This window comes from Schistocerca piceifrons, chromosome 9 (assembly GCF_021461385.2).
Source record: "Schistocerca piceifrons isolate TAMUIC-IGC-003096 chromosome 9, iqSchPice1.1, whole genome shotgun sequence".
NCBI classification, from domain to species: Eukaryota; Metazoa; Arthropoda; class Insecta; order Orthoptera; family Acrididae; genus Schistocerca; species Schistocerca piceifrons.
The window spans coordinates 180,835,002-180,854,429 of NC_060146.1; the positions used below are offsets into that span (position 1 = coordinate 180,835,002).

The 19,428-nt window shown below is 42.5% G+C and overlaps 1 pseudogene; it reads left to right on the forward strand.

The window, feature by feature from the left end:
• Nucleotides 1–537: 537 nt before the first annotated feature.
• On the forward strand, nucleotides 538–655 carry LOC124717660 (annotated as a pseudogene).
• The last annotated feature ends 18,773 nt before the right edge of the window (nucleotides 656–19,428 follow it).

Genomic DNA, 19,428 nt, shown 5'->3' on the forward strand with positions numbered 1-19,428 from the left:
GACACCTGGTTGAAAATAACTTACAAGTTCCCTGCATTGGTACTGCTGGAATGCAATATGGTGTTGGCCCACCCTTAGCCTTGATGACAGTTTACACTCCCGCAGGCACACGTTCAATTAGGGGCTGGAAGGTTTCTTGGGGAATGGCAGTCCCATTCTTCACGGAATGCTGCAATGAGGAGAGGTATCGATATCGGTCGGTGAGACCCGGCACGAAGTCGGAGTTTCAAAATATCCCAAAGCTGTTCTATAGGGTTCAGGTCAGGACTCTGTGCAGGCCAGTCCATTACAGGGATGTCACTGTCGTGTAACCACTCCGCCACAGGCCATGCATTATCAACAGGTGCTCGATCTCCATCCCCGAATTGTTCTTCAACAGTGGGAAGCAAGAGGGTGCTTAAAACACCAGCGTAGGCCTGTGCTCTGATAGTGGCACGCAAAACAGGGGTGTAAGCCCCCTTCATGAAAAAGACCACCATACCACCACACCACAACACCACCCCCTCCGAATTTTACTGTTGGCATTACACACGCTAGGGCAACGGCCTTGCCACAGTGGATACACCGGTTCCCGTCAGATCACCGAAGTTAAGCGCTGTCGGGCGTGGCCGGCACTTGGATGGGTGACCATCCGGACCACCATGTGCTGTTGCCATTTTCGAGGTGCACTCAGCCTCGTGATGCCAATTGAGGAGCTACTCGAGCGAATAGCAGCGGCTGCGGTCAAAGAAAACCATCATAACGACCGGGAGAGCGGTGTGCTGACCACAAGCGCCTCCTATCCGCATCCTAAACTAAGGATGACACGGCGGTCGGATGGTCCCGATGGGCCACTTGTGGCCTGAAGACGGAGTACAAATTACACACGCTGACAGATGACGTTCTCCGGGCATTCGCCATACCGACACCCTGCCAACGGATTGCCACATTGTGTTCCGTGATTCGTCACTCCACACAACGTTTTTCCTCTGTTCAATAGTCCAATGTTTACGCTCCTTACACCAAGCCAGGCGTCGTTTGGCATTTGCTATCGTGATGTGTGGCTTATGAGCAGCCGCTCGACCATAAAATCCAAGTTTTCTCACCTCCCGCCTAGCTATGGATCCTGATGCAGTTTGTAATTCCTCTGGCATGGTCTGGAAAGATGTCTGCCTCTTACACATTACGACCGTCTTCAACTGTCGGCGGTCTCTGTCAGTCAACAGACGAAGTCGACCTGTACGCTTTTGTGCTGTACGTGTCCCTTCACGTTTGCACTTCACTATCACATCGAAAACGGTGGACCTAGGGATGTTTACTAATGTGGAAATCTCGCGTATAGACGTATGACACAAGTGACACCTATCACCTGACCACGTTCGAAGTGCGTGAGTTCCGCGGAGCGCCCCATTCTGCTCTCTCACGATGTCTAATGACTGCTGAGGTCGCTGATATGGAGTACCTGGCAGTAGGTAGCAGCGCAATGCACCTAATATGAAAAACGTATGTTTTTGGGGGTGTTCGGATACTTTTGATCACATAGTGTATATCAGTTGCCTTCTTCAGATGTTTATTAATTTTCAGGTCTTTGCGAATAGTGAATAGTGAATAGTGAATCTACGAGTACAGGCACAGACTTTTGTTAATACTGTAATCTTATTTTACCTGTACTATTTTTATCTGGAATTATAACACTCACTATTCGTCAAATGTTCATTTACTTCATAATATTATAACTTCTGTAAGATTGTGACGTTATTTTACTATTTCATCTTACCTATCTCGTTTCGCCTGGAATTATAACATCGCTTGTCTTACAGCACTATAGCACCATATAAGAGATGTAAGGAATTAGAATATTTTATGTATGTATGATGTAGTATAAATTAGTGTTTTATGTGTAACTGTTGATGTTGGTTTAAAATATTCTGTTTCTCCTGTTAATAATTTACTAATGGGGATTTTAGTTTTTAGTCTAATATGCTGCTTGAGGAAGTCTGGCACATTTTAGTGGTATTAACATGATAATGTTAACATTTGTATGTATAACATGACATATGATGTATGATCTGTGAACCAGCTAGTACTATAATACTTGGAAAGCATGAGCTCTAAATGAGGTACTCTCTTCCAAACTGTAGCTACTACTTCGATTTCGCATTAAGTTGTACAGTAGTTTATATGGCCCTTATAGGCAATCCAAATTAGATCGCCTCTCCTTGACGTAGCACGTGTTTATTTCAACATCTGTAGTGTAATATACTGTTGAAATAACTGTACTGATATGGTGTAATCAAACTACGGTTTTCTAGTTTTTTTTATAACAGTTTATAAAACATAAAGTGCAAAAATGCGCTAGTACGCATATAATCAGTTACCGGTTCCAATACACCATATAGCGTATTTGTTACTGCATCATAATTGTTTTATTTTATAGACTGACTGGCGACCTCATTAAAAGGCCCGGCATAAACTTTTGTAGTTCAGAATTTGTACTGTAGTTTCCAACATTACATGTGACATGACATTTAATGTATGAATTTCGATTCTCTGCCTTTAATAAGACAGTACATGCGAGAATAACGAACATAGTATGCCAGTGAATAGGGCGCCAGTAGCTTACTTACTGTTATCAACCTTCCACAGATAGGATTCTAAACATTATCGGTCTTATCATAACAGCTGTTATTTGGCAGCTTCGTCTTTGTTTCGGCTGCCACATACACTGAGTAATACAAATGTACACCTGTCCTAATATACCAGCGATGTCTTACAATGTAAAATCAAGCGTGAAGCTTAAAACATTCAAGTAACTTGGCTCTAAAGTATAAGCGGGAGCTTGTAGACAACTGATGCATAAACGAGTGTCACCATTTTTTAACGTACTACATATGCTTGCAAGTGACCTCTCGTTGAAATTGGCCAATTGCACGGATAATGAACACATACAGCCTATTTGGACCATATTTTTATTCTATAAAGGATTTTATGTACTTATTTTTTCTATTTTCCCACTCGGATGGGGGCAATTAAGGACCTCGTGCCAATTTCAATTCCTTATTCTTTGTTCTCTTTTCTTGCAGTACTCTTTCATCTGTTCACTATGTCTTTCTTCCTTTCTTCTGATCTCTCCACACCAGTTCTTTTCACTCTCCTGCCTTTGAACTCTTTCCTATTGAGCACTTTTCCCTAAACACTTCCGTTTTTTCAGCTTTGTTATTTTTTAAAGTCCTTTTTTTACTTCGTGTATCCGACGCGTTGTTAACATCTTAATGCACAAACATTTGAAGAACTTTTTGGTTATAAACCTACATGTACAAAGATATTGCGCAAGCCACCGTTCGGTGTGAGTCAGATGGTACCCTGCACCACTACTACTCATTTCCTTTCCTGTTCCACTCGCAAATAGAGCGAGGGAAAAACTAATACCCATATGCCTCCGATATGAGCCTAATTCTAGTCTCTTACCTTGGTGGTTCTTACGCTCAGTGCTTGTTGGCGGCAGTAGAACCGTTCGGCAGTCAGCTTCAGATGGCCGTTATCTAAATTTTCTCAATAGCGTTTCTCGAAAAGGACGTCGCATTTCCTCCAGGGGTACCCATTTGAGGTCCAGAAGCATCTCTGTAACACCCACGTGTTGTTCGAACCTACCGGTAACAAATCTAGCAGCCCGCCTCTGAACTGCTTCGATATCTTCCTTTAATCCGACCTGGTACGGATCCGAAACACTCCAGCAGTACTCAAGAATAGGTCGCACCAGCGTCCTGTATAAGGTCTCCTTTATAGGTGAACCACTCTTTCCTAAAATTCCCCCCAATTAACCGAAGTCGACCATTCACCTTCCCTACTACACACAGTTTTCACATGTTCGTTCCACCTCATATCGCTTTGCAACATTACACACAGATATTTAAACGACTTGACTGTGTCAGGCTGGACACTAGTAATACTGTATCCGAACAATACAGGTTTGTTTTTCGTACTCGACTGCATTAAGTTAGACTTTCCCACATTTAGAGCTAGCTGCCATTCACGACACCAACTGTAAATTTCGTCTAAGTCGTCTTTTATCTTTCTACAGTCACTCAACTTCGACACCTCACCGTACAACACGGCATCATCAACAAAAACAACTGCAGATCGCTGCGCACCCTGCCTGCCAAATCATTTTACATAGAGAGAAACAGCGATCCTATCCTACTTCCCTGGAGCACTCTTGACGATACCCCCGTATCCGATGTAATGCAGTATCATGCATTCGACATAAATATCCAAAAATTAACACTCTTCTTTTTCTCATTTCTTCTGATATGCTTTCTACGTTTCTATAAATTCAATCGATAGTTTATAATTTCCAATCTTCCGCAGTTTTTAATGAGCTCACTATTTTCCTAATTATTCGCCTTCGTAGTATTTCTGATTTGTCTAAGTTATAGTTTAATGCTACACATTCCGTTATTTATACCTGTTTGAACCAGGTCAAAAATACTGCTTTCGGAGCACAAAAAAGGCGAATATGTTCCTCTTTAGAAGACAGAAAAGCATGGGACCAGCTGGTTCAATCCTCGTCCCGCCTTCCTTACCAAAAATTTTGGCGTGCGAACACATTCATCCTCTTTTTAACACACAACATTATAAATCCTACAACCCGGTGCCAGCCTTCATACTCACATTTTCCTCTCACAGTCACTGCGTGTCTTTGTTTCTCGCACTGTTCGCTTTTTCTCCTAACGGTTTACAGTAGATCCCACTGCCACCGTCTCCTCTTTCACTTACACTGTCTTCTTTTGTCTTTCTTTACCAGCGCCACTGTTTCCGCCCATATCTCGACAGATCAAAAATTCTAGAGTGCCGGTGTGTTTAAAATTTCGATCCAAAATGCTGCCGCGTCTGTACCTAAATGTCATTAGTAGATCACCGATTTTGTAGTCTTTCCAGTTTCACATAAATTTTGGCAGTCATTTTAAGTTCTTTTCAGGCATGGTTACAACCTTTGAATAAAAGCATAGTCCAGTGACCTGAGATGACCCCAGAACCTTTCCCATCTCTTCACTACTTCAGCTAAAATTACGTCAGATAAAACTACTCAGACCGGATATTATGAGCATATTTTACCTGCATAAATACGGTACGTCGGTAACGGGTAACGATATCGAAAAAAAGTTTCAAGGTTCCCCGAGATCATTTTAAGAACATAGCAGACCCCGGAAAGAAAAGCGACACAAATAAAAACTGCAATACTTCAGAAAAACCGACTACGAGAACAGAACTAAATGCCCATATTACTGTCGCACATAATATAATGGAATTTACTGCTAAAAATACTTGAAATTAATATGAGGCTTACATTGTTTCAGTGTAAGTTGTATAGAATTCTTCAAGTCGATTTTTCTCAGGTACTACATCTTTGAGATGTGATTTTTCTTGCCGGGGAGCGATATGGTAGAAATGTAGACGATTTGCCATGAGTAGAAATTACCGAAGTAGACATTGGCACAAATCGTAACTAGTACGGATACATATATCTAAAATGTTAGTCTTTTGCTACGGTTAAATATTGAGATAACTGTGGCTCACGGTGTAAAAACGGCTAAAAACCGACTTTTGCGGTTTTCTGCATGAGTACGGTAACTCTGAAACTCTTTTCTCGGTAATCGATAATGATATCGAAAAAAATTTCGAAGTTCACCGAGAATATCATCTCAAGAACATGTGACATATTTCGACGATCTGCCATGAATAAAAAATTATAGAAGCGGCCATGCCTACAACTGGTACTATTCGTACCCAGAAACATGTTTTTTCGGCATTCTCTCAGGAATCACCGATGAACAAATGGTGCTTTTGTAAGCCGCCTAAGGTCCAACCTACACGACACCCACTGCTTAACAGACAGTCGATTTGGTCAATTTGCTTAGGCTGGACGAATTTTGTCATGCTTAAATTTTGACACTCTGTTGTAGGATAACTACACTATGCCTCACTTCTATAGGTATCCAAAATACTTAATCCCTTACCTCTGTGATGAATAGAACCCGAAATATGAGCCCCTGAAAAGTCTCCTTTTCGTCGCACGACTTTAACATACTGGTATTGACTGTAAACTTCCCAACAGCGTTTTGTGAAACGATTATCTTGTTCCCTCCAAGGACTCCGGTTTGCGCTGGCGCCTCATTTTGCACAGCAGGTTCCCCGTCTCGGTCGACTACGCCTGGCAAGTGAGTCTACCGCAGCGCCCCTGGCGTGGCATTCCTGTACTGAGGCTCGGATGTCAGGGATGGTCACTTTTTGTTATACTTACGAACACTAGTGTGCAAAACTTATGAAGCAAAACGACTATCTTCGACAATGTTCCTAGGTGCATTGTGTGTTCCTTCCCCCCCTCTCCCTCCTCCCCCATCCCACCTCCCCCTTCCCCTCCCTCCCCCTCCCCCATCCCCCGCCCACCCTCCCCCAACCCCCTCCTCTCTCCCCCCTCCTCTCTCCCCCCTCCTCTCTCCCCCCTCCTCTCTCCCCCCCTCCTCTCTCCCCCCCCTCCTCTCTCTCCCCCCTCCTCTCTCTCCCCCCTCCTCTCTCTCCCCCCTCCTCTCTCTCCCCCCTCCTCTCTCTCCCCCCTCCTCTCTCTCCCCGCTCCTCTCTCCCCGCTCCCCCCCGTTTACTCGGTTGCAGCCCTCAATGACCCTATAAACCAAAGCTAATCAATTTCTTCTGTCCTGCACTTTCTTCTGTTGGCTTTCCAGGTTGGAACACATTACTTCTGTCATGCCATCGATCCATCTCATCCTCTGACATCCACTCCTTTAGTGCCTTCGATCTTCCCCAGCATTAGTGTTCCTTCCAGTGAAATATTTCTTATCATGCTGTGTGCAAAGCAGATCAGATTTGTTCTAATACTGACCTATTCGTTCTCTTTGCAGTCTGTAGGACTCTAAGAAGTTTCCTCCAACACCACAGTTCAAAGGAATCTCTTTTTCGCCTTTCCTAGTGGTTCAGGTCTCACATCCATACATCACAACTGGAAAGACCATAGCCCTTACAATATGGATCTTGTTGCTAAAGTTAAATCTCTGCTCCTTAAAACCCTGTGAGTGTTTGACATTGCCTCTCTAGCAAGCAGCAATGGTCTCATGGTTACGTGGCTGCAGTCACCATCGGCAGAAATCTGGCACCCGAGATAATTGCACGCAGACGCTACCTCCATTGTTTCTCCTATTTGGTATGAAATTATGGGTGTAGTTGCCATAATGTCCGTTTTTTTAACATTCAGCCTAAGACCAGCTTTTTCACACAAGTGTGTTGGTCCTGCTTAAACACAGGAAGTAGCTAGACGGACGTCATGGCACCTGAGCTCTGGAGGACAATAGAGTCGCGACCGGCCGGATTTGTTGCTGAACCAGAAGGATTATACTTCGGAAACTACGGAAATCTTGGACGCAGGTGAGAGGAACGAAGAAGCGGCACCTCGGAAACCACGCAGGCTTGGTTTTTTCCAAGGATTTTTACTAACAAGCATACCATTGTACGAGTATAGATTCTTCCTCGCAAACTTCCCGCGCTGGACGACAAAAGAGTGGAATATGGTTAGTCGGCGTTTGGAAGAATCTATAGGGAGAGAATATATTCCGTGGTATCGGGAAGATTATTCGTTTTCGAAATTACGATGGTGGGGAGCAGAGCCTTGCTGGGAGGCCGGCGGTGGAGGGACGAGGTCTTCCGTTGTGAGCGCCCGTGTGTGACGGTCGCTCAGTATCAGCTATGTTGGTACAGACGGACTTGCTGTCTTCGCTCTCAGGAGAGTTTATAGCTAGAACAGTTAGGCACTATACTGTTGCGAACCTATACGATTCTGGACTTCACCTCCGGGTTGGAAGTCGTCGTTGAGTATGCAGCGTTCAGTATTTGAGGGCACTTCCTCTGGCAATACTTACGTTGAGACATTATCTGAAATCCGGCCCTGTGGCTGGGAGTTCGCGTTTCTCGTCTGTAGAACACAGAGAGGAGAAGATAGTATTAGAGTATATTACTCAGAGGACCGCCTACTGCCGTCCTAGCGTTTGAAAGAGTTTTATTTTGTGACTGGAGTTCTTCCATCATTGCAGACGAGTACGAGAACCATCACTTTGACGCACCAGACGCAGTACATACGGTGATATCGCAAATTGCTTCGGCTTATTAGGGCTATAAAGCTGAACAGCTGTGATCACGTTAGTTTATTTCCACTGCGGTTCCACACCACCGTAGATCATCTTTGAAAGTAGTGTCTTCTAGTGTTTGGTATGTAGATGATGTCAGTCATTTCGCGTTAGTGATATTAGACCGCGCAGTAATAATAGGGGGCAGAGCTGGGCAGTTGATTAGTATTTTTACTTAGGAACTGTAAACTTTGCAATACAAAGGTTTTTTTAATCTACAATAAAAATATAAGCTGTAACAACGTTTATCATTTAGGAGGATTAGTTGCCTTCATTATTCATTTATGTTTAGACTGTAATTTATGGAATTAAGAGATCCTAAGATGTGCTTCAGGGTGTAGGTAGCCAGGGCCAAATCATCATTTTAGCTTTTATTATTCTCCCTTGCGCACATTCATTTTACACCCGCCTGGAGTAGCATCTTGGAAACATCATAGTGCCATTGTACTCCTTCCCCATTTACGTATTTTGAGTGATGCATTCAGCACTGACTTCATTTTTATACTAGATCGCGTCGAACAGCGCAGGTGGTGAAGCGCTTCGAGTGAAAGGATATTCGGCGAGTGAAATGACCTGCCAGTTCCGCCAACTCAGAATTCATCGAGATGGAATGGGCTACGAAGACGTATTGCAGGCACGTCCAGATGCACCAGCGGCCAACCAGCATTTGTCAACAGCGTTGAGCGAGCTAGATTCCGACAATCGTTGCTTTCGGTACGCATGTTGATCCCTACAGAGATTTTCGGTCTCCAGAAATGTCGTGCATAGCCGCGCGGTCTCAGGCGCCTTCCCACGGTTTGCTTGGTTGCCCCCATCGGAGGTTCGAACCCTCCCTCGTGCATGGACGTGTGTCACTGATTGTACGACTGTGAGCTGTTTGCTGATGTAATGTAAAACAGAAGCCTCTTCAGATTTTGTGTCAGATCGGTAGAAGGATCATGAATTTTTCTGAACTATTCCACGCTGCCTGCAACTCTTAACTTTTAATTAATTTTCACGCTATTGCACAATTATGGCCTTATGCTATTTTCAAGCTTTTTTTAAAGTTTTTTTATAAAAACAATAATATATTTTCAGTATATCAACTTTTAATTGGAATTTAAAGCAATAACTAAAATAAGTTAAGCTAGGTGCAATAGCGTACTAGATACATTACTTAGTTGTTTTATCATGAAAATATCTTCGGAGGTAGTGTTAAAAGTCAGTGACACCTACAGCACACTGCATATTTACCAAGATAGTGCTCATGTACCATAGGTTCTCGACACCCATTGCATAGCCTGCAGTTTGGCTTGGAGCAGTGCGTAGCGTCATTGAGTTTAAACAGTGGCAGTGTATAATGTATAATCCATTTACACTGCTTATAAATTAAAGTCCGCAGCCTCAGTTTCTATGTGTATGTTTGTTCTAATCTCAGGAACTACTGTAGGGATTTTGATACCGTTTTCACTAAGAGAATCATTCATGTGGAAGGTATATACAAATCACTACATACTATAAACGAGTCGTCCAATCTTCTATACTAAGTGTTACCCGCGCGAAGCCGGGATGGCTTGACAGTCTAATAAGAACGTAAGGTACTATCTTAAGTATGCATAATAAAACCACAGGATACTGGGGTTGAGATATTTTTGTAATGATCCGTATTCCGTCTGCGTTCGTCGTTTTTCGCCATGACAATGCTTCTAGCTGCTGCAGGAATTCGTCGTACAACTAGCACAAAATTGTGGAGGAATTTCTTGGTTCGCAACTCTTTCTGCTCACGTGTACCACCTTCGTAAACATACAGTGCGCCGTTAACATACATTCTTGGTAACAATATATGCCACTGATTGGTAATATTCACCATTGTAGATATTTTGGTCATCAAATACCTAATAAATGTATTCACCATCCATCTTTGTATATAGAAAAGACAATTGCGAACTGACTGACTTATCATCCCCCAAGCTCAAAACCGCTAAGCACAGAAACTTGAAATTTGGACAGGTTGTGGATCTTACACTGTAAGCATCGTTTAAGACGGGACTGGCCGAAATTAAAGTCCTGAGGGGTTAAAATACGGGATGAAAGGCTTGCCGCTATTAAGGCAATTTTTGAAGCTAGAACTATTTGCCTTTCGAAATTCAACCATTGAGGAATAAAATAGTGGGTGGGCGTTTTTTTTGTAAATAAATCATTATTAAAGACTACTAAAGCATTTTTAAAGCTATATCTATGAAAATTGGTATTTGACTTCTCAGTTAGGTATAAAAAATACATATTTTAGTGTTTTTGGCATCTCAAACCTCTCATGGAGTGAAATAAGGCGATGAAATGTTTTGTGAAATATTTCATTATGAAAGCATTTTTGTAGCTAAATCTATGAAAATTTGAATTTGGCTTCGGGGTCAGAAATAAAAAATTGGTGTTTTGCGTTGTTGAAAATTCAACCACTAAAGGGATGAAAGTTCTCAAAAATATATTTCATTACATTCAAAATTTTTAAAGCTAAATCTACGAACATTTGTGTTTCACTTCTCGGTTAGATATAAACAAATATGTGATAGGATATGAAAGATTCTAAGGAAATACAGGGTGTTTCAAAAATGACCGGTATATTTGAAACGGCAATAAAAACTAAACGAGCAGCGATAGAAATACACCGTTTGTTGCAATATGCTTGGGACAACAGTACATTTTCAGGCGGACAAACTTTCGAAATTACAGTAGTTACAATTTTCAACAACAGATGGCGCTGCAAGTGATGTGAAAGATATAGAAGACAACGCAGTCTGTGGGTGTGCCATTCTGTACGTCGTCTTTCTGCTGTAAGCGTGTGCTGTTCACAACGTGCAAGTGTGCTGTAGACAACATGGTTTATTCCTTAGAACAGAGGATTTTTCTGGTGTTGGAATTCCACCGCCTAGAACACAGTGTTGTTGCAACAAGACGAAGTTTTCAATGGAGGTTTAATGTAACCAAAGTACCGAAAAGCGATACAATAAAGGATCTGTTTGAAAAATTTCAACGGACTGGGAACGTGACGGATGAACATGCTGGAAAGGTAGGGCGACCGCGTACGGCAACCACAGAGGGCAACGCGCAGCTAGTGCAGCAGGTGATCCAACAGCGGCCTCGGGTTTCCGTTCGCCGTGTTGCAGCTGTGGCCCAAATGACGCCAACGTCCACGTATCGTCTCATGCGCCAGAGTTTACACCTCTATCCATACAAAATTCAAACGCGGCAACCCCTCAGCGCCGCTACCATTGCTGCACGAGAGACATTCGCTAACGATATAGTGCACAGGATTGATGACGGCGATATGCATGTGGTTTACTGACGAAGCTTATTTTTACCCGGACGGCTTCATCAATAAACAGAACTGGCGCATATGGGGAACTGAAAAGCCCCATGTTGCAGTCCCATCGTCCCTGCATCCTCAAAAAGTACTGGTCTGGGCCGCCATTTCTTCCAAAGGAATCATTGGCCCATTTTTCAGATCCGAAACGATTATTGCATCACGCTATCTGGACATTCTTCGTGAATTTGTGGCGGTACAAACTGCCTTAGACGACACTGCGAACACCTCGTGGTTTTTGCAAGATGGTGCCCGGCTACATCGCACGGCCGACGTCTTTAATTTCCTGAATGAATATTTCGATGATCGTGTGATTGCTTTGGGCTATCCGAAACATACAGGAGGCTGCTTGGATTGGCCTCCCTATTCGCCAGACATGAATCCCTGTGACTTCTTTCTGTGGGGACACTTGAAAGACCAGGTGTACCGCCAGAATCCAGAAACAATTGAACAGCTGAAGCAGTACATCTCATCTGCATGTGAAGCCATTCCGCCAGACACGTTTTCAAAGGTTTCGGGTAATTTCATTCAGAGACTACGCCATATTATTGCTACGCATGGTGGATATGTGGAAAATATCGTACTATGGAGTTTCCTAGACCGCAGCGCCATCTGTTGTTGAAAATTGTAACTACTGTAATTTCGAAAGTTTGTCTGCCCGAAAATGTACTGTTGTCCCAAGCATATTGCAACAAACGGTGTATTTCTATCGCTGCTCGTTTAGTTTTTATTGCCGTTTCAAATATACCGGTCATTTTTGAAACACCCTGTATAATCACAAGAACGCGAAAAGCATGCTTAACCAAAACCTTGGACTCCAGCCACAAGAATCGGTTTTTGGTGAGGAGTACATTCGGAAAAAGACAACGATTCTTTGGCCTTACGTAGCGTGAAAAGTTCAGATGCTATTGCTATTAGTGAACAACATCAAAATTCGATTAAAGAACAACAAAATACGTCTCTGCAGAACATACAGTCTACGCGAGCGAAGCAGGAAGTGCTAAGTTAGTGAGTAATAATCTGTTCAGCCATTCCTTGTCATCTTTAATAAATAATGTTATACTGAAGAGCTAATATTGCTTTTATAAAAAAAAACTTTTAAAACTGTACTTAGAAATGATCCAAGCCTGAAACTGTATGAAAATGAACTAAGAGTTATGGTAGCATAGAGATTTTGTAGTCATTCGTAAAATTCATAGCAATCGCGGACCCAGGTTCAAAGAAAACTATCAGGTGCTATAGTATTGACTCATCAATTGTGACATGCCACGAAATATAGATTTAACAATAAATGTATAAGTTCCTTTCTGTTTAAAAGTCAGCCCTCGACAGATATGGAGGTCATTCGCCTTGTACAAGCACGCCTGACTTCGTAATAAGATTTTCCACACGCCACGTTTCCGCCCTGGCCCGGAGTGTGTGACGTCACGCGAAACAGTCACGCAACTCCTTCCCCGTATTTGGTCATTCTGACCGTTAGATGTGACCACAAAGTTCCTTCTTTTCAGCCGTAGTAACATTTCACTTGCAAACAGCCGATCTGCTGTATCGAAGAACACACACTTACCGTACGCCACGCGTGTAACGTACAGACCGTTAGTCGGTTACCTTCCGGTACTTGGTCGCAGACTTCCTTAGTCTCGCTCTTATCAGAAGGTGTGGTGACGAATGAAATTTGATGCCAGTCCGGGAGTCGAACCGCACCTCCAGTTTACCGCATTAGTAAAAGCGACCATTCCAGCATTCCCTGCAGAGTACATCTTAGTCTACATCTATTAAGTTCATAGTGTTTTTGTGTTGCTTGTTGGCATTCCAGTTACTATGGGTTTATTTATTGATTACCATTCTTATTCGTAGTTCACTGTTGCTGTTTGCGTTTACATATTGCCATTTTGTCATCTGGAGATAACCGGCCGCGGTGGCCGAGCGGTTCTAGGCGCTTCAGTCCGGAACCGAGCGACGGCTGCGGTCGTAGGTTCGAATCCTGCCTCGGGCTTGTATGTGTGTGATGTCTTTAGTTTAGTTAGGTTTAAGTTGTTCTAGGGGGCTGATGACCTCAGATGTTAAGTCCCATAGTGCTTAGAGCCATTTGAACCATTTGATTTTCATCTGGAGATAGTGGAGCTACGGACGCAAGAAAATGGAATGTCAAGTGGAGATACTGGAACATTTCTGACATATTCTTCTATTTCGCTTCAGCAGAGGGGTAACAGCAACAGCAACAGAGGCAGCCAGAAATATTTGCGCGGTGCATGTGGATAATGCTATTGGGCAGAGCAGGGCAAAGATAAGGTTTTGTCGTGGCTCTCAAAGTTCAGAAAGACTTTCAGGATTTGAACACGATCATTTAAGAAAGAACACGATCATTTAAGAAAGAACACGATCATTTAAGAAAGAACACGATCATTTAAGAAAGAACACGATCATTTAAGAAAGAACACGATCATTTAAGAAAGAACACGATCATTTAAGAAAGAACACGATCATTTAAGAAAGAAAACTAGCGTTCTACGGATAGGAGCGTGGAATGTCAGATCCCTTAATCGGGCAGGTAGGTTAGAAAATTTAAAAACGGAATGGATAGGTTAAAGTTGGATATAGTAGGAATTAGTGAAGTTCTGTGGCAGGAGGGACAAGACTTTTGGTCAGGTGCATACAGGGTTATAAACACAAAATCAAATAGGGGTAATGCAGGAGTAAGTTTAATAATGAATAGGAAAATAGGAATGCGGGTAAGCTACTACAAACAGCATAGTGAACGCATTATTGTGGCCAAGATAGACACGAAGCCCACGCCTACTACAGTAGTACAAGTTTATATGCCAACTAGCTCTGCAGATGATGAAGAAATTGATGAGATGTATGATGAGATAAAAGAAATTATTCAGATAGTGAAGGGAGACGAAAATTTAATAGTCATGGCTAACTGGAATCCGGTAGTAGGAAAAGGGAGAGAAGGAAACGTAGTAGGTGAATATGGACTGGGGCTAAGAAATGAAAGAGGAAGCCGCCTGGTAGAATTTTGGACAGAGCACAACTTAATCATAGATAACACTTGGTTCAATAATCATAAAAGAAGGTTGTACACATGGAAGAAGCCTGGAGATACTGACAGATTTCAGATAGATTATATAATGGTAAGACAGAGATTTAGGAACCAGGTTTTAAATTGTAAGACATTTCCAGGGGTAGATGTGGACTCTGATCACAATCTATTGGTTATGAACTGTAGATTAAAATTGAAGAAACTGCAAAAAGGTGGGAATTTAAGGAGATGGGACCTGGATAAACTGAAAGAACCAGAGGTTGTACAGAGTTTCAGGGAGAGCATAAGGGAACAATTGACAAGAATGGGGGAAAGAAATACAGTAGAAGAACAATGGGTAGCTTTGAGAGATGAAATAGTGAAGGCAGCAGAGGATCAAGTAGATAAAAAGACGAGGGCTAGTAGAAATCCTTGGGTAACACAAGAAATATTGAATTTAATTGATGAAAGGAGAAAATATAAAAATGCACTAAATGAAGCAGGCAAAAAGGAATACAAACGTCACAAAAAAAGAGATCGACAGGAAGTGCAAAATGGCTAAGCAGGGATGGCTCGAGGACAAATGTAAGGATGTAGAGGCTCATCTCACTAGGGGTAAGATAGATACTGCCTACAGGAAAATTAGAGAGACCTTTGGAGATAAGAGAACCACTTGTATGAACATCAATAGCTCAGATGGAAACCCAGTTCTAAGCAAAGAAGGGAAAGCGGAAAGGTGGAAGGAGTATATAGGGCCTATTCCATGGCGATGTACTTGAGGACAATATTATGGAATTGGAAGAGGATGTAGATGTAGATGAAGATGAAATGGGAGATACGATATTGCGTGAAGAGTTTGACAGAGCACTGAAAGACCTGAGTCGAAACAAGACCCCAGGAGTAGACAACATTCCATTGGAACTACTGACGGCCTTGGGAGAGTCAGTCCTGACAAAACTCTACCATCAGGTGAGCAAGATGTATGAAACAGGCGAAATACCCTCAGACTTCAAGAAGAATTTAATAATCCCAATCCCAAAGAAAGGAGGTGTTGAGAGATGTGAAAATTACCGAATTATCAGTTTAATAAGTCACAGCTGCAAAATACTAACACGAATTCTTTACAGACGAATGGAAAAACTAGTAGAAGCCGACCTCGGGGAAGATCAGTTTGGATTCCGTACAAATATTGGAACACGTGAGGCAATACTGACCCTACGACTTATCTTAGAAGCTAGATTAAGGAAGGGCAAACCTACGTTTCCAGCATTTGTAGACTTAGAGAAAGGTTTTGACAATGTTGACTGGAATACTCTCTGTAAAATTATGAAGGTGGCAGGGGTAAAATACAGGGAGCGAAAGGCTATTTACAATTTGTACAGAAAGCAGATGGCAGTTATAACAGTCGAGAGGCATGAAACGGGAAACAGTGGTTGGGAAGGGAGTGAGACAGGGTTGTAGCCTCTACCCGACGTTATTCAATCTGTGTATTGAGCAAGCAGTGAAGGAAACAAAAGAAAAATTCGGAGTAGGTATTGAAATCCATGAAGAAGAAATGAAAACTTTCAGGTTTGTCGATGACATTGTAATTCTGTCAGAGACAGCAAAGGACTTGGAAGAGCAGTTGAACGGAATGGACAGTGTCTTGAAAGGAGGATATAAGATGAACATCAACAAAAGCAAAACGAGGATAATGGAATGTAGTCAAATTAAATCGGGTGATGCTGAGGGAATTAGATTAGGAAATGAGACACTTAAGGTAGTAAAGGAGTTTTACTATTTGGGGAGCAAAATAACTGATGATGGTCGAAGTAAAGAGGATATAAAATGTAGGCTGGCAATGGCAAGGAAAGCGTTTCTGAAGAAGAGAAATTTAACATCCAGTATTGATTTAAGTGTCAGGAAGTCGTTTCTGAAAGTATTTGTATGGAGCGTGGTCATGTATGGAAGTGAAACATGGACGATAAATAGTTTGGACAAGAAAAGAATAGAAGCTTTCGAAATGTGGTGCTACAGAAGAATGCTGAAGATTATATGGGTAGATCACATAACTAATGAGGAAGTATTGAATAGGATTGGGGAGAAGAGAAGTTTGTGGCTCAACTTGACCAGAAGAAGGGATCGGTTGGTAGGACATGTTCTGAGGCATCAAGGGATCACCAATTTAGTATTGGAGGGCAGCGTGGAGGGTAAAAATCGTAGAGGGAGCCCAAGAGATGAATACACTAAGCAGATTCAGAAGGATGTAGGTTGCAGTAGGTACTGGGAGATGAAGAAGCTTGCACAGGATAGAGTAGCATGGAGAGCTGCACCAAACCAGTCTCCGGACTAAAGAGCATAACAACAACAACATTTAAATGCATTAATCCACAATGATCCACATCAGTGTACCCGAGAACTGGCAAATGTGATGAACTCTGACCGTTCCACCATAGTGACACTCACCAAGCGGTGTGTGGCAGAGGGCACAATTCGCGCCCAAAGTCATATTCCCCCTCCCCCCCCCCCCTCTCTGTTTCACTCGCGGACCGCGCGAGGGAAAAACGACTATCTGAACGCCTCAGTACAAGCTGTAATTTCCCTTACCTTTGAAGGGTGATCACTGCGCGATTTGAAAGTTAGTGGTAATAATATATGCTCTACATCCTCGGCGAAGATCGGATTTCGGAATTTAGTGAGCAGCCCCTTCCGTTTAGCGCGTCGTCTATCTGCAAGTGTGTCCCACTTCAAACTTTCTATGAGATTTATAACGCTCTCGCGATGGCTAAATGTACCAGTCAAGAATGTTGCCGCTATTCTTTAAACCTTTTCAATCTCTGGAATCAGACCCGCCTGGTAAGGGTCCCATACAGACGAACAATACTCAAAGACTGGACGAACTAACGTATCGTAAGCTATTTCCTTTGTTGAAGGACTGCATCGCTTTAGGATTCTACGAGTAAACCGCAATCTAGAGTTCGCCTTGCCCGTTCCTTGTGTAATCTGATCATTTCGAATAGTCACGCCCAGATACTTGACGGACGTTACCGTTTCCAAAGACTGATCATTTACTTTGTACTCGTACATTAATGGGGATTTTCGCTTTGTTATACGCAGTAGGTTACACTTACTAATATTGAGAGATAACTGCCAGTCTTTACACCACGTATTTATTTTCTGCAAATCCTCATTGATTTGTTCACAATTTTCGTGTGATACTACTTTCCTGTAGACTATAGCATCATCGGCAAACAGTCTAATGCCGCTGTCAATACCATCAACCAGATCGTTTATGTAAATCGTAAAGAGCAGATGACCTATTACACTGCCCTGGGGCATACCTGAAGTTAATCTTGCTTCTGTTGAAGCTACCCCGTTCAGAACGACATACTGCTCCTTGTCTGTTAGAAAACTTTGTATCAACCGCTTATGTCATCGGATAGACCGTAACCGCCCACGTTTTGGATCAAGCGACAGTACGGAACTGAGTCGAACGCCTTTCGAAAGTCGAGAGATATGGCATCAACCTGGGAGCCGGTATCTAGAGCCTGTTGTTTACCATGCACAAAGAGGGCCCAGCTGTGTCACGCATGACCGCTGTTTCCTAAAACCGTGCTGGTTTCTGCAGATGAGTTTCTCAAGGTCTAGAAAGGTCATTATGTCTGAACACAAAATATCTTCCATGATTCTACAACAAATCGATGTCAGTGAAATTGGCCGGTAATTATGTGCATCCGATTTTCTACCCTTTTTATAGATTGCTATGACCTGGCCCGTGGAACTTTCCTCTGTTCCAATGATCTCTGATAGAAGACTGATGAGAATGGTGCTATATTTGTAGCATAGTCAACATTCCTATTGTGTATCGTTACTGGTGACGAGAAATTGAGTCTTTATGCTAGCTTAAGCACAAGAAAGAAAGGGTTGAGCCCAAACAAAGCAGCTACTCGCCGTACAAAGAGCTGCGCGCATCCAAAAACGATTGTTACGCATCTGGTTGAACGGCGACGGTGTGGTGCACTACGAATCTCTTCCCCGATGTGTAACGATCACTGCTGACTTATATCGGCAACAACAGAGACGTCTTGCAGACGCAGTCCAAGAACGACGACGAGGAAGACCGTTAAGAGATGCTACTGCACAGTAACGCCTGCCAGAGGTCTGCTAGACTGAAATAAAACAAAAAAGAAAAGAAAACACTAAATTACAGGTCCATATCGTTAACGTCGATATGCAGCAGGATATTAGAACATATATTGTATTCGAACATTATAAATTACCTCGAAGGAAACGATCTATAGACACACAGTCAACATGGGTTTAGAAAACATCGTTCCTGTGAAACGGAACTAGCTCTTCATTCACATGAAGTGTTGAGTGATATTACAAAGGGATTTCAGATCGATTTCGTATTTCTGGATTTTCGAAAGGCTTTTGACACTGTACCACACAAGCGGCTCGTAGTGAAATTGCGTGCTTATGGAATATCTTCTCAGTTATGTGACTGGATTTGTGATTTCCTGTCAGAGAGGTCACAGTTCGTAGTAACTGACGCTATCGTTTATCGACTAATATAGTCATCAGAGGATCAAAACAAACTGCAAAACGATTTAGAAGATATATCGTAATGGTGCGAAAAGTGGCAGTTGACCCTAAATAACGAAAAGTGTGAGGTCATCCACATGAGTGCTAAAAGGAACTCGTTAAACTTCTTTTACACGATAAATGAGTCTAATCTAAAAGCCGTAAATTCAACTAAATACCTAGGTATTACAATTACGAACAACTTAAATTGGAAAGAACACACAGAAAACGTTTTGGGGAAGGCTAACCAAAGGCTGCGTTTTATTGGCAGGACACTTAGAAAATGTAACAGATCTACTAAGGAGACTGCCTACACTACGCTTTTCCGT